We start from the raw sequence: 13288 nt of genomic DNA on the forward strand, positions 1-13288 counted from the left end.
CATGCAAATGATTTGGTGTTATAAGATAGCATTGTGTTAGGAACAGGGTGAAAAAATAAGTGTTTATTAACTGATAATCTGCCATTTTATTCGTATTTTGAGTATAAATGCATAAAAGTAATTGTTGTTGTAGCACCTCTAGTATTCATTTTACCAGAAAACTGCCTTAATACATACAAAAAGCCACGTAAAAATTATTTTCCAAAAATGTAGGTATAGTAACATCATTCTGTGTGACAAGGTTGCAAATCACTGTATATGGACTACTATTATGACACTTTTAGTGGGCCATTTTTGAATTTTGGAGCTTGACAGCCCTTGTCCCCATTCACTTTCATTATATGGAAAAGAGCAGCCAGGATATTCTAAAAAGTTACAGCTTTCTGTTCCACAGAATAAATAAAGTTATACAGGTTTGGGACAACATGGGGGTAAGTAAATCATGACCCCCCCAGAGACCACTCTCTCTGATCCTCATATGGTGAACATCAGTCCGGTCAAGGTCACATCTAAAAAGCCCTGTTGTCCTAGTAACTAACTTTTAGTATGCAAACCCAATTCCCCATTCATAAACCTAGTAAGTCTGGGTGCCCTGGGCCCCTAGTCTCTTTCTCTCTTCCTCAGTAGTGAGTAATGTCCTGCCTCTTCTCAGACAATGACTTCGGCAAGTAGCCGCCAAACTGCGGGGCAGCAAGAAAGGGGAGCACTCGTGAGTGCCTTTGAAAATGGAACCTTTCGCTCTAAACCGTGGCTGCTGGAAGAGCCTTAACTATGGCACACGGTGTCCGCAGAGAGCAGGCTGCAGCCTAAAGAGTCCAATGGTGTGTATGTGTATACCTGTGTTTGTGAGTGTGACTACATAATAATATTCCACAGTAAAGTCTAACCTTATCCTCCTACAAAAATAAGATGTATTTTCCAAGCAAGCTGGGCCCTCTTGGTAAAAACAGCCTTTTGGAGTGGTGTGGTGTGGCGAAAGCCCTTTTACCGCTTATGTGCACATTTATCCTGCTTTAGCTCTCTAAATGCTTGCCCCTATTAAGGGCAGGTGTTACAAACATAATTTTATACCATGCTATAAGTAATATAATGTATCTATCACAAAAAGTACATATCACAATATAGTTAATTGTGAACACATTCGATTAATTATATATCAAATACGCATGCCAGTAAATTAAATACTTTACAAATGAAAGTTTCATATATTTTTAATATTTCTTCTATTTATTTGGCACTTTACTTTTTTACGCAAACCAATGCAAAATGCAAAAACAGCTGCGAAAATCGAGTGAAAAACAAAAGACTCAAAACAGTAAAACTACTGTAATATTATAAATTGGATATTTGCGGCTCTGAATTCTGATTTGATGAGCCACTTTTGAAGCTGCTGTAAAATAGCTGATATACACACCTGTGACTGCACATCATTTTAATTTTATATTAACACAGCAAGTTGCAACATTGCTCAGCGAGCGTAAACAATAGAGCGCAACAGTGCCCCCCATTTTATCAGCAGTCTTGTTTCCGAAAGTATTTTTCCCATTAATTTGATGCTGTGGGATTTCATTATATCCCATAATAAAAACATTCTAAGCCATGACCCAAACCAACCAGCTCCAAAGTGAATCACATTACAAACTTTGATTTAAAGCAAAAAAGTGTTTGACAATCGCACAAATAGACAAAGGTACAAGACTGTGTACTTAATGTCTTACATGAGGGAATGAACTACATTCCCATGAAGCATTGCGAATGACGTAATCGAATAAAAAACAACAGAAAAAATATAAATGTATTTACATTTACATTTATGCATTTAGCAGACGCTTTTATCCAAAGCGATTTACAGTGCACTTATTACAGGGACAATCCCCCTGGAGCAACCTGGAGTTAAGTGCCTTGCTCAAGGACACAATGGTGGTGGCTGTGGGGATCGAACCAGCGACCTTCTGATTACCAGTTGTGTGCTTTAGCCCACTACGCCACCACCACTCCACATTTATCTGAAGTTGTTGATTATAAGAATAGAAACTATATATTTTAAATTTTGTTGCAAAATATTCAGACATATACAAATATATAAGTAGTTTGAGAATGTAGGAAGACCGACTCGATTGCCTCATGGAATGGGTGGGCTTCTCCTGGACTCTTTTGCTGCAGTTTGTTTGCTGTGATTCTCTGATTGGTGAAATTTTCTCTGCATAGGTAGATCACCAGCATGAAGTTTGTTTTTAAAAAATGACATTGAAACTAACGGCTTCAGCGGAACCATATAGCATTGATTAACAACAAGACAGTAGATCTGCCTTTAACCTCGTGCGACTCCGTGTACAAATGCGTGGTCATTGTATTTTGGCTTCGCTATATGCAACGCATAATTTAAATACATTTAAACCAACTGATCTCAGTTCAGGAGACTCTGTGCTATCAGTAATTGAGATCAGACTCACAGAGTCATGAGACAAAACAACATGGCGCTGACCACAGCAGAGTTTGTCTTTGGGAGAAGCTGCAACAAAACTACATCTGGTAGGAAATATAATTACATTTTTACATTGAAACCTGTTTGAGACTCTAGTTTCATCTGATATACTATATTTTAAATTTGAGCTATTTATTGTGAAACGCCACGCTGCTAAACACAAAGTACACTAATATGAACTTTAATGCATGTTTTCCATAAAAAATTATATATGTATTTTGCATTTGCACATCCAGAATCAATGGATTTATCCAAAAGCTGAAAAACATTGCTTTCAGAGGCTTTATATGGAGTTAGGATGAACAGCACAGCCAGCAAACTGAGGTTAAGTCATTCACTAAAAAGGGAGCAAGGGAGCATCCTATAGCTTTTCTATGAAGCCAAGTGCATTCAATTAAAACTTCCTATCAAAAGTTCAGTTTCAGACTGCTGATTATGTTTGAACCACTTGACATTTTTGACATAAAACTATATATAAAATCTGACTTTCTATAGCTTGGTATTATTTAAAATTTCACAACTTAGTCCAGCTGTCCACATGTTGCCATACATTTACAGGAAAATTATTTGCTCTAGAATGTTTTTTAGGTGCTACTAGTTACAAATCAACAACAGGAATGGAAAATGCACACAGCTGAAATGCTTGAGGATAAAGGTTTATAAGTTATAGTTAAAAATCAATTAGCCTATGGAGAAAATGAATGAGATTTTAACATCCGAACAGACTGTCACACCCAGAGGTGTAGTGGTAAAAAAAGAGGTGGGTAAACTATAAATTCTGGTGAACCAAGACGTGGTCACCCGGTAAGGTTTATTATTTTCATAGTCGATTAATCTGTTGAATATTTTCTCGATTAATCAATTATTTGTTTGGTCTATAATATGTCAGAACAATGTGGATCAGTGTTTCCCAAAAGCCCAGGAGGATGACGTCCTCAAATGTCTCGTTTTGTCCACAACTCAAAGATATTCAGTTTACTGTCACAGAGGAGAGAAGACACTAGAACATATTCACATTTAACAAGCTGGAATCAAATAATTTTTTACTTTTGTCTTAAAAAATGACTCAACCCGACTAATTGATTATCAAAATAGTTTAGATAGTAAAATAGTGCAGATTAACGACAGAAGAATGAATCTGGTGCCACATATTTAAAAAAATATTTTTTTTTTTAAGAAAAAAGCTTCCTGCTGATTGGTCAACACTGACAGTAATGCAGCCAGGGTTCCCCATACGTTCATTTATATGTGGCGGCCGGCCACAATATCAACGCTGACCGCCACACATTGATTTTCCATTTATTTTTTATTTTTTACTAAGCCTATTTAAAATCGTATTTGATTGCAGAGAGCCGTAGCGCATTCGCGCAGCACTAGGCTACCTCTCGCTCGTCCCTCTCTCTCTCTCTCTCTCTCTCTCTCACCCGTACCTCTCGCGCTCTCTCTCCGTCATGGAACACCGCTGCATAAATCTGTCAAACACAGCACTGTCAGTTATTACTTATTAGCCAGCATGCAAGGAGCCTAGCTAATAAGGAGAGCTAAGTTATTGTTAGAATACAGCTGGATTTTTGAGGTCAGCACGCTGTATATAGCTGGTAGTAGTCAATATCGATGCACGCGCATGGGAAACACTGGCAGCAGCGCATTATGAAAGACTTCGTCTTAGGTTTAACAACCTATGAAACTAATAATGAACAATATGAAACTAAAACGACATAAGCTTAATTTAAAATGGCTTAGGAGCTATCTATTTAGAGGTGGATAAACGCAATTTAGAGGTGGATAAACCCACTTTGGAGGTGGGTAAACGCTATTTCCGAATTTTGGGAGGTGCGTAAACGGCGTTTACGTGCGTTTAGCCTCCACTACATCCCTGATCACACCCTATTAAACTCTTCAAGTTGAAAAACTCCATGATAACAAGTTCTTCCTCAACTTGACTTCATTGGGACATTCTGTTTTCTCGCTCTGTATTTTCACATTATTTCATGTTTTTTTCATCCCTCTCATTTGTAAATAATTTAACACATCCCTTTCCATTGATAGCAGCGCAAAAACAGGTGCAACTACTCTGCTGCAGCATAAAGGGTATAGCAAAAAAATCTCTCCTGGTTGACACATTTCTATCATCACATGGTGTATATACCATCTACTCTATTACTTCTCCTCTCTTGCCCTTCTGAGATTATATGTGTCATTATAAACAACTGCAGACTCTGGAGGCCCGTTCTCTCCCTCCCCTCCACTCCAAAAGCTCCTTGAGGGAACTAGTCTGCAAAACTTTTTCCTCCACCCCCTCTCCCTCTCCCTCTCTCTCTCTCTCTCTGCTTGGAAGGAGCTGGTCTTTGTTCAGCAGGCGAGGGAGCCCTCCAATAGCCCCTGCCTCCCCTTCAAAGTTCCCTGTGGAGTATTGTTAAAACAAAGCCCCCCCTCTTACACACCTCTTTCCCCCTCTCTTCTTCTCTCTCTCTCACTCCATTTATGCCTGGGCCCTAAAACCAGCACACTTTGCATGAGAAAAAGCGATTAGTATTCCGATGCTGTGATGACAATGGGGGAGTCTTTCAGGCCTGACTGAAATTTGCTCATATAGTTGAGTCCCTCTTTTTGTTTTTGTAAATAGGGACATTATTTATCTCAGGGACCGGATAGGCAAGGGCTTTGACGTTTACTTTTAGAAGAACTCCAAGGGGACAATAAAAGAAACAGCACAAAACATACGGGGTAGAAGAGGCAAATAAGATAGGGTTTTTAATGAGGGATTTAGGGAGAACATATGCCCCTTCGTTGACTGTTTAACCTTTCCACATATGGATCTGATGTTCAGTTATTCCTGAGGTCTTGTATGTCTGACCTAAGGGTTAAAGTTTATGTCAGTAATATGTGGATGATTAAAATTCTTAGAAACAAGGTTTAATGGTGTATCTATTTGTATTATTATTAATGAATGTGAAATGCTCTAAAATCTTATCTTTATCATTTGTGCTATCTATATAGCTTAAAATAAAAGATTGATGTAATGAAATATTCATTTAATTAATAGACTCCTCAATTCAATCTCATAATTTTAAATGTTACTTTTAAAATCCTTTCTCATATCCCAGATTAAAAAAACCTAAATGAGCCATTTAGAGGTTGATTCTCCCAAAAAGTGTACTGTTGATTTGTGGTAATATCAGAACATTGCTCTGTTGGTTTGACCAGCCAGACATAGAAACATTGGCTTAAACAAAAGCGAAAGTTTGGGACTTTCTTTGTCCCATGTATGGAAGACGGGAAGTATTTGGGAAACCTGTTTGAAAACATGCATCATTTTTGCAATTCAGTTTGGCGATGCTGACGCTAGTGCCACATACACACATCACCTTTAATTAAATATATATATAGAAACTTATAAATTCAATTATATTTAATATGTAAGGGTCAGCAAATATTGTGTGCACATTAGTTCAAATAAATCATAATTTGTGAACATTTTCAGCATTGCAGAAGACAGAGACTTCGATCACACTGAGGGTCAAGTCATCTCTCCCCTCTTCATGTGTGTGTATGTGTGTGCAGCTTCTTCACATTTGCTCAAAATACCTCACATCAAAGCTGACATCCCAGCCCATTTACAACACCATAACTCACACACTAAGCACTCCGTCACCAGTCCTTCACACACTCTGTCAGTACTGAGTTCTCTTGTTGCTGCACTTCACACGCAGGTTTAAAGACGATTTTACAACCAGGATAGCAAATAAATGAGGCAAACCATGAGGCTTGTGCCAACACACAACCTCAGCTGTTTGCAGTCACCTACTTGAGAAAAGAAAACATTAGCATTAACCATGGTACACATTTCTTGAAACACACAACACAACAAGCTCTTCTATACAAGTAGCACCCTCCTGAAAAGACCAGCTAAGACAAGCATGGATTTTCAACTGTAGTTTAGGCTGATGTTATAGCTAGTTGGATCTGTATACCTAAGATGTTCACCTTAGTTGGTGAAACCAGCATGATCTTTGTGGTGAAGCTGGTTGACCACGGACATCTTGCTGGTAAATCTATTTAAGAGGCCTGATGGCGACACCAGCACACCAGCATACAAACATGTGTTGGTAACCAGAATGCAAAAATCCATCTAATGTAAATTCCCCTGAAGAAACGCATCTGATCAGGGTCAAGTGAACCTAATTAAAAGGATCCAGTGCTAAGCACCAGCATGCAAAACACAACATAGGCTGGTGAACGACTATGCTTGAATGTTCAGCAGGGCCAGCTGCAGTTCTGCTCAGCTCAAGAGTATAATTTTTTGGGATGTAACTACTGGTTTTTTGAATAACTATTTTTTTTCTCCTTTTCCCAGTCTCTAGCCCTTATCCAAAAGGGTAAATTGCCAGGCTAATTGGCAGGTCAATTTTGAGTTTCCAGCAGCGAGCGCTGCCAGTGAAAACAAACTGTCACTCTCAAAGTTTGGTATGGACCTGCTTATTTCCCGTGACTGCCTGCAGGCTGTATGTGAATGAGAGAGAAAAAGAAATAAGGTGAGAGGGGGGAGTTGTACAGTATGTGACTTAACAAGCGAATGAGCATGTCTTCTTGCCCCTGAGTCCCTCAAGCTGCATGAGAGGAGCTTTGGCTGGGTTACTCACAGGTCCTAAGCAAGTTACTAGAACGGTGGAGATTATGGGGCCCTGGCAGAGGCAACACAAGGCATAATTAATAGGGAAAAAACATAGTAGATGGAATATGTTCAAGGAAGAAAAGAGCGTTACAGTGGTGTCCACAATGAAAATCTGTGAATTCTTTCATTTAAATCTGATTGTGATAAATCTGGAAATCTCGGGGAATTCTAAATGTATGATTTGTAGGCCTGGAGAAGTCATGGAAATTGATCAAATCTTAAAAAGGTATGGACATTTTTTTAATTAATATACTGTACATGTAAGAAATATAAATGGGAAAAACTTCCAATGAAGCATACAAGACTCTCCCTTGCTTATTTTTAAAAAATGCTTATTTTTAAGCATTCCCAAACTATGCTGGATAACATGGATCATCAGGTGCTACACAAACTGCCATGCCAAATCAAGTGCATACTGTCATTACAGTGCAAGGGGATATAACAAATACTATGAAATTCTGAAATTCATGTAAACATTTCCATTTCAATTCCATTTTTACTCAAATTGTTAAAAGGAATATTCTGTTTTTTGCCATAATATTGATTACCACAAAACATTATTTATAATTAGCTCTCCTTTTCTTAAAAAAAAAAGTACAAATATAAGTAACAGAAAGACACTTACAATGGAAGTGTATGGGGACAATATTTGGAGGGTTTAAAGGCAGAAATGTGATGCTTACAATTTTATAAAAGCACTTACGTTAATTCTTCTGTTAAAACTCATGTATTATTTGAGCTGTAGACTTGTTTAAATCTTCATTTTTACAGTCATTTTAGGGTTTGTTGACATGAAAGGGAGAAAAAGAAAAAACGACAGAGAGAGAGAAACAGAAAGAAGAGAAGGCAGATCTAAGGCATGCCCTGAAGGGATGACTGGGCCTAGGGGATTAGAAGGGGGTAAAGAGAAAAGGAGAGAGAAGGAGAGACAGATAAAGCATAACAGCAAGCCCCCCTACAATGCAAGAGACCCCCTCCACTGAGACACAAATATAGATGAACACTTTTGACATGTCTCTACTTTTCCTCAACGGCTCAACTTCTCATCCAACAATCTGCACTCTAACCTGTCCCACAGCTCGAGAACCTCTCCCTCTCTTTCTTTCTGTCTATGTGCCTTTTTCTCAATTACTCACTCTTACTTGTTCCCTTTTCTCTCTCTCACTCTGTGTCCTTTGCATTTGATGTCAAATGTATCAAAGTTGAGGATCATCAAAGTAAGAAATTTCAGTTCAAAGTCATGGTTTGTTGACAGCGTTGAGTGAAAGCAGAGCACCACTGTACCGCACAACAAAGGTTTCCTCGCAGTTGTAGTCAGGTGCTGCTTGTTAGGGTCAAAAATGCTAAATATGGGCAAATACATCAGTTATGTTTAGAAAAAGAAAAAAATAAATTTTACCCCTCAGCCTCTCTCTCTCTCTCTGGAGGCGAGACGTAAAAATCTGACAAATCTGACAACAGAGGGGAAGCAGAACGGAGTTCAATTCTTGATGAAATACCACATGCACAAAAAGCCTAGTAGTCACCTCATGCCCCATAGATCTACCATAACAAATCACTCTCTATGCCTCAGTGCAAAAGCAGCCAGCCCAGCGTAGATGCTAAGATGTCAAACTCAAAAACCACCGTGTAACAAGAAAAGTAGAAGCTTCCAAACGCCCCGAGAGCACTTCCACAATCTCAATCTGTTATCAGCCTCACAGAGACACACAAATTTCCCATCCATTTGTTCCTTATTGGTTTGGACAATAAGCACAGCGTTATTCAAACTTGCATTAGCATCTCAATGGCCCCCTGTTAGTCATCTCATTCCCAAATGCACCTAATGACAGGTAGAACTGCTTAAGGATGCTAAAGGACCCTGAGGGTGAAGGGAATGGGCATCCCTCTCAAAAGCTTGGCCTAATCTGAGGGTTTATGTACGCGGCGTGGGGGAAGGAGGGGGTAGTGGGATGACATTGAGCATAATCGTGTGTCATCTCCGCTTGTTAATATTAGCCGGTGACATAGTGTGCTCAGTACGGCGGGTGGGAAAGGGGAGGCAGGTGGGAGTGACCCGCTAACCTTCAGTTTTGTTCTGCAATGCAGCCATGCATATATGAACAGTAAACCATGATAAACTCCTATTTGATGATGGACTCTTACAAGGAACTGAAAGTATTGTAATAAAGATATGAAGTCTATTTTTGCCTTACTGTTTATCTGAGTCTTCTCCTCCGTGCATGACTCAGTGAGGGTGAATAATTAATAAGGCAAGTGTTTTTGTAAAATTTCACCTGTTTGATCAAAGCCTCAATGATCAATGTTTCATTATGCACATTTGTAGAATTTTCTTATAAATTATACACATTCAACAAATTTACTGTAAGTCTGTTATACATTACTCTGAGCACATGTAACATAAGTATTCAAATTCAGTTTAATCTGTAATGTTTCATGTTGTAAAACCTCTAGTGCAATTAATTTAATATCCCAATATCCAAATATTGTAGAATTGCATTTATTTAAAAATATAAATCATAAACATTTGTTCTTGATTCATTTATTTTTTGGAAGATCAATTTATCAATTAAATTTTTTTTTGATTATTTATATTTTAAACTATTTAACTTTCTTTTTACACAAAGCATACAAGCCTAAATACATACTTGTTCCCAAAAGAAACGAAGCTTGAGAAAGACTTGAAAACTCACGTAGTGGAATTTTTGATAACCACACTAAGATTTTAGTCTTTTCAGAGAACACCTTATCATAAGAGAGCTCAAATTTAAGACCTCAAATGGATGCTTATTTTATAACAAAATTAACTAAAGGGGGGGAAAAAACATCGTAAATCTCTGCTACGGCCTACTACGGGATTTGACTTGAAAGACAGAGCAGATTACAGATTATATGACTATTCCTTTCCTTTGACTCACATCATGTATATTTACTAGGCCTTTGTACAATAATTGACACAAAACTAAATATTACATATTACATAGATATAAAAATAAAAAAATAAAAAACTAATTCGGAATTGCATTTAATTATCTGAGAAAATTTTACATCACCCATATGGTTTTTAACATTTAAAATGTACTGAAATCAGGCCTGGGTCAATCATATGTTTGGAAGTAAAAATACAGCTTTCTAAACAGACCTATTCAATGAAATTCCAATAGTTCACTTGGAAAAAAACTGACATAAAATTCTTAAAAAAGGTAAATGTAATAGAAGACCAAAAGGAGAAATAAAGGCTAAATTGGGGGTTGGGGATCAAACATGCAATCTGCACTAAAGAGAAAGTGCACAGAACGAGCAGGGCTCATTTACTTGTCGGAGAAAAAAAAATGCTACACTTTACATTACAGTGCCCGTTAAACATGTATTCTATATGAGCACAATAACAATATGTAACAATCAACTCTACACAATTATTTCAGATAAATGACACGTCCAGTGTTTACTTTTGTAACATCCAGTAACATGAACACTGTAGAAACTCTAAAGTGTGGCCGAACCTTTAATTCGAATTTTGATTTTCAAATTTAAATTTGAATTTTTGTGGCGTTCTGAGTCACCGTTAATTGCGCGCCAGGTGTCAGACACAATTTGGCGGGGCAACCGAGGCACACACATTCCAAATACTCTCATGCGTGTTGCCGATCTGCAAACCTGCAAGTTTTTGACGTGTCCGTTCCTTGAGTGCAAGCGGGTTGAATGCCAAAAAGTTTGGATAAGCTGCAAGAAAATATCTACACAAGTGATGTGGAACATTAGTGCACTAACTTTGCTTTGATGATAATAATAATAATGTCTAATATAATCAAAATCATATAGACAGTTATTTCAATCAGTAATCTTTTAAGTGTGTGTTTTAAATCATCATACAGAGCCGACAATTAATTTATAACACCTTCATATTTTTATTCAATTTAGCTAAATAGGTAAATCATGCATTATTACAATCGAACATAATTATGTTTAAATAGCTGGCCCACCTGATATTATAATCGTCTAAAAAGCCTATAATTTGTTTGAGATGTATTTTTATTTTTTTACATTGTAATGCCAACATGTGTGTAATTTTTTGCAACGTATAAGATTTCAGAAATAGACTGTTTTTTTATTTGTTTGTTCTCTCGCTCTCTCGCTCTCTCTCTCTCTCTCTCTCTCTCTCTCTCTCTCTCATACACACACACACACACACACAGTATGAACTTAAGTATTTATTAAAATTCTACTGGGAGGAAAATGGCACTGAAATATGATATCCCAAACTTTCCTTCAAGACTATATTTAAAAACACGTCTAAAAGACCACTGTGAACTTACTTGAGCACTTTTAAATATTTAAAACTGTCGCAATGGACACACTGAAAAGTGCATTGAAAAGGGCGGATTGCACTAAAGCCCGTTGCGTCCTGATGGGTCTAATAATTTTTAGAAATGATCAACGAGACAGGCGTAAAACATCGGGACACTACACATATTAACGGACCAATAGGGGCCGCAAGTTTTTCAATAAGTACCTAAAGTGTGCAAAACGGCTTGCGGAATTTGCGCTGCATTATATTAAGCACAAAACAAAAATAACTGCCAACATTGTACAATAAACTTTCCGTTCACGTGTTCGTTCCATTGATTTAGTGCAATCATTTGCACCAAACTGTCAGGGGTATCGCATTGCGCATTTTGCGACTTATTTGAAACGCGATACCCCTGACAGAACGGTGCATTACTCTTTCTTCACTCTTCTTTTGGCAAAACTTTCATGCAACCAAATGCAAAGAGGCAAAACTCCACATTTCTAGCACTTACTCGTCCGAAGGTTGCTTCTTCCCTCCAGTTGTTCCGAAACTTTTCTTTCCTCCCCTCGAAGACTTTCTTCTCGCTCGCGCGCAGATGCTTGCTGCAGAAGGATATAGACTCTTTGCTTCTTCACTTAAAACTCCAAAACTGCTCTGTAGAGTTTTTTTCTTTCTTCCTTCGTCTTCTCTTTCTTTTCTAAGTGTGCTTGGAAGGGAGCAGCTCGAGCTCTAAACTAACGCTGTCTTTTGCATACATACCTAAATACTAACAGCAAAAGTACAGCGACTCGTGAAACTCCTAAATGTTTATGGCAATAAACACTGTAACGGATAGTTTCTCGAGGAAAGAGGATTTGAAGTGTGGAGCTCCAGCTGCCCTTTCCCTTTGCGTGACTCCTCCCTTTCAGAGAGCAGACACACTACCTCCCCTCTTTTTCTTTCTGCCCCTTTTTTCCCTCCCTTCGTCCTTCGCGTATCCCAGCGCTCTTTCCTGAGACACTGGAGTCACTTTTGAGGCATATTGGAGAGGGAAAACCAGACACACTTTACAGTGTTTATGTAATTGTGCAGGACAGGTCATATAAATGTACTAATTATGTAGGCGAAAAATTTGATTAATCAATTTGTTGCTGCATTTATTATCAATTATATTTGTATTAATATGTGTAAAAACATTGACATTGTAATGAAGTGACAACAAGCAAATACTGCAAAAGGAAACTCAACAACATCAATCCTTAAAAAGATGACTTGGTGTTGATTCTTGGATTTGATTTCCTTCAATACAGTATGAGATCAACTAAAGGTGGCATATAACTGTGGTTAGAATTCATTCACCAACAGGAACTTTTCAGAAAAGTTGATGCTAAAAATTATAATAATAAATAATATGTTTCAAATGCTAATTCCCCATGATGTAATCAGAGACCAATTTTGCTTTTTGGCATTTGTTGAGCTACACTGCTACATAGGAAAAAAGTCAAACAAAATAATAAAAAATAACACTTTTAACAGAAGTAAAAACAGAAATAAACAAAACAGAAACTACAGCACTGACTTGTCTTCATGCAATATTTATGGAAAAAGGTTTGTGTAAACAACACTGTAATATTTTAAATACACATGCTAAATTATTTGGGCAAATTCAATTTCTCACCTCTGAAGAATCTCAAAATTGGCATTAATTGCTTATTATATAATTTGGGGGTGCTATTTTATACAAGTATATGTTTTACTCTATGTAAGATTGAAACATGGAGAGGGGCCTATATTGTTTATTTTAAACAATATATTAAGGTTTGACACATATATCAATTATAACATACATATAAATGAT

At 37.5% G+C, this 13288-nt stretch overlaps 1 protein-coding gene across 1 annotated transcript in view; it reads right to left on the reverse strand.

The window, feature by feature from the left end:
* The window catches only part of LOC127634650 (transcriptional activator GLI3-like), a 166799-nt gene extending 154505 nt beyond the window's left edge, over window positions 1-12294 (reverse strand). Inside the window, exon 1 of the mRNA XM_052114284.1 lies at window positions 11963-12294. The gene's annotated coding sequence lies outside the window, so the exon portion shown is untranslated. The remainder of the gene's footprint in view (window positions 1-11962) is intronic.
* Window positions 12295-13288: the final 994 nt, after the last annotated feature.

The sequence above is a fragment of the Xyrauchen texanus genome, chromosome 41 (assembly GCF_025860055.1).
Source record: "Xyrauchen texanus isolate HMW12.3.18 chromosome 41, RBS_HiC_50CHRs, whole genome shotgun sequence".
Lineage (NCBI taxonomy): Eukaryota > Metazoa > Chordata > Actinopteri > Cypriniformes > Catostomidae > Xyrauchen > Xyrauchen texanus.